Below are 2627 nucleotides of genomic sequence, written 5' to 3' on the forward strand. Positions count from 1 at the left end.
AATAGCTCCACACTGGCTGACCGGTCCACAGCCCCAAAAAGGTTGGAGACCACTGCTCTAGAAGACACAGATTTAAAATACTAAGAGAAACCGTCATAAAATATATCATCTTCTATGATTACTCAGTTCACTTGATGACTTGAAAGCACAAAAATATCTTACGGTTAGTAGCTATCCAGAGGGGAGTTCCTAAGATTTATTTCTATTCTTTATATACTGTTTCTACTGGATCATGAACCAAAGAATTAATGTTTATTTTCAGGTTAACTGGAGTATTAAGTAGGAAATAGGATGACAACTCATTACAATATTACAAGAGAAAATGCCATTATTGTCTTTTATTGCTAAAAATCGCTCATTAGCTTCACTGGGATGATTCTGTTTGGTGCAGGAAGTCTTATTTTGAAAGGGAGTCATAAGCAATTCTGTCAAAAGTAAAGAAAAAATTTCAAAACTGAGAAAATGCTTGTTTCTTCTTTATATTTCTGTTTTTATTCATGCAAAAAAGAAATAAATAAAAATGAAAGAAATATAATTCATATTCATTATATATAAAAAAAATAAAATAAAAAAATCATTCTCATGAAGAGCTGCACGGTGGCGCAGTGGTTAGTGCTCTTGCCTCACAGCCAGAAGGCACTGGTTCAAATCCCAGCTGGGGGATTTCAAACCTTTCTGTGTGGAGTTTGCATGTTCTCCTCAGGGACTCCGGCTTCCTCCCACTGTCCAAAAACATGTCTCACAGGTTAATTGGTGACTCTAAATTGTCCCTAGGTGTGGATGTGTGTGTGATTGAGACCCTGCGACAGACTGGCGACCTGTCCAGGGTGTACCCCGCCTTCGCCCATCAGCAGCCGGGTTAGGCTCCGGCACCCCCGCGACCCCAAAAGGGACAAAGCGGTCAGGAAAATGAATGAATGAATACACGGTATCAAATTTTACCCAAAGGCAGGGGTCTGCAACCTGCGGTTCCGGAGCCACTTGTGGCTCTTTTACTTCTCCATAGTGGCTTTCTGGCTAAAGAAAAATTTAATAATTGTATCATTTTTATTTAAAATAAGTTAAGTTTATAAATTTATGACTCAAAGATAAAATATTTTTACATCCCTGATCCCTTAAGAGGTCTTCTTTGCTCTGTGCTTCCTCCAGAATACACCAATTTCAAAAATTAAGCAAAGATTTGGTAAAAAGTCTGATCTTTTATGAGTTTAAAGCACATTACTGCACTGGGATGATCCAGTCTGACACCAGGCGTCTTTTATTTTGAAAGGAAATCATACAAGTTTCAGTCAAACGCAAAAAATAATTTTAAATTTTGAGAAAAATGCTGTTTTTTCTTCATATGACTGTAAAACATAATTCATGTAAAAATATGTTGTAATGAATGCACAGCAGTATCAAAATAAGACTGCGGCTCCTACAAAGTATATTGATCAGTAGAAAATAAGCCTAAATGGGTGTTTTACTGTTAAAGGTTGCAAACCCCTCAGCTAATAGATTCCTAGGTATTAGTTTTTGTTTTTTTTTACGAATTTCAAAATACAAAATTAACTACTGTGGAGCATTAAAAAATATATGCCATAAATGATTCAGAGATGTTTTTCTTAAGATGTCATATTGCCAGATAAATCTAGAGTCAAAATATCCAAGGTGAACAAAGACATTACAACATTTAAAGTACCACTCCAATCATATGATCTATTTTCAAAGCGTTCCCAGTGGTCCTTTATATATAATTATGCAGTTTTTGGCAAAAAATCAGAAAAAAAAGTAATTTTCTGGGACATAGTTTCTACCGAGTGGCAGGAGTTCATTAGAAATTTGCTTAATAGTTGTGGGCAGATTTGCTGGTGTGCAGTAAGCCTGTTCTCATTTCCCATGATCCATGGTTTGCACATACTCTCACTAGCTTACAGCCCCTCACAACTCCAACCTAACCTTACAGATGCAACAGAAATGGTGAGTAACATCAGATCTATCCAGTTGCTCAGTTTAGATCCAGATTCCAGCTCAGACAAGGAAAACAAAGACGTTCATGGATCTGTTTGTCTGTCAGTGGAGGAATCAGAATGGAGCAGAGCAGAGAGCTTGTGGCCCAGGCAGCGTACCTTACGACACAGATCTCTTTCTTGTCTGCTCTTAATTCACGATTGGAATAAAATAATACTCAGAAATGTAATTGTATTTACATATCAAACAAAAAATGACACAAGGACATTTTAAAAACAAAAAATACAATTTTCATCTATTTTCAAGTTGATCTTTAACACAGACTTATTTTACAACTAATATTTTAAAATATATTTTATGTTAAATAGCTAAAATAAGTTGATTGAGCTATTAAAACATCATTTTTGCCCTACTGGTAACATAAATGTCAAATCCAACATGAAAGGCATAAAATAAATGTTGTACAGGAGAACTTTACAATTATTTATTGACAGTTAATCAGATAAAGGTGTCTTAGTGTCAATTTATTTTCTTCATTTTCCATTTATATGCTTTACTTCAAGTTAGTCATGTTTAATAAGTTAGTTGACCTGCGCGTCTCCGCGAGCTCCTGCGCGTTCACGCTGGGGGAAAACCGTTGTGATTCGTCGTCCATTCAAGCCCTCCAACAACCACGT

The sequence above is a fragment of the Oryzias melastigma genome, linkage group LG18 (genome assembly GCF_002922805.2).
Source record: "Oryzias melastigma strain HK-1 linkage group LG18, ASM292280v2, whole genome shotgun sequence".
NCBI lineage: Eukaryota > Metazoa > Chordata > Actinopteri > Beloniformes > Adrianichthyidae > Oryzias > Oryzias melastigma.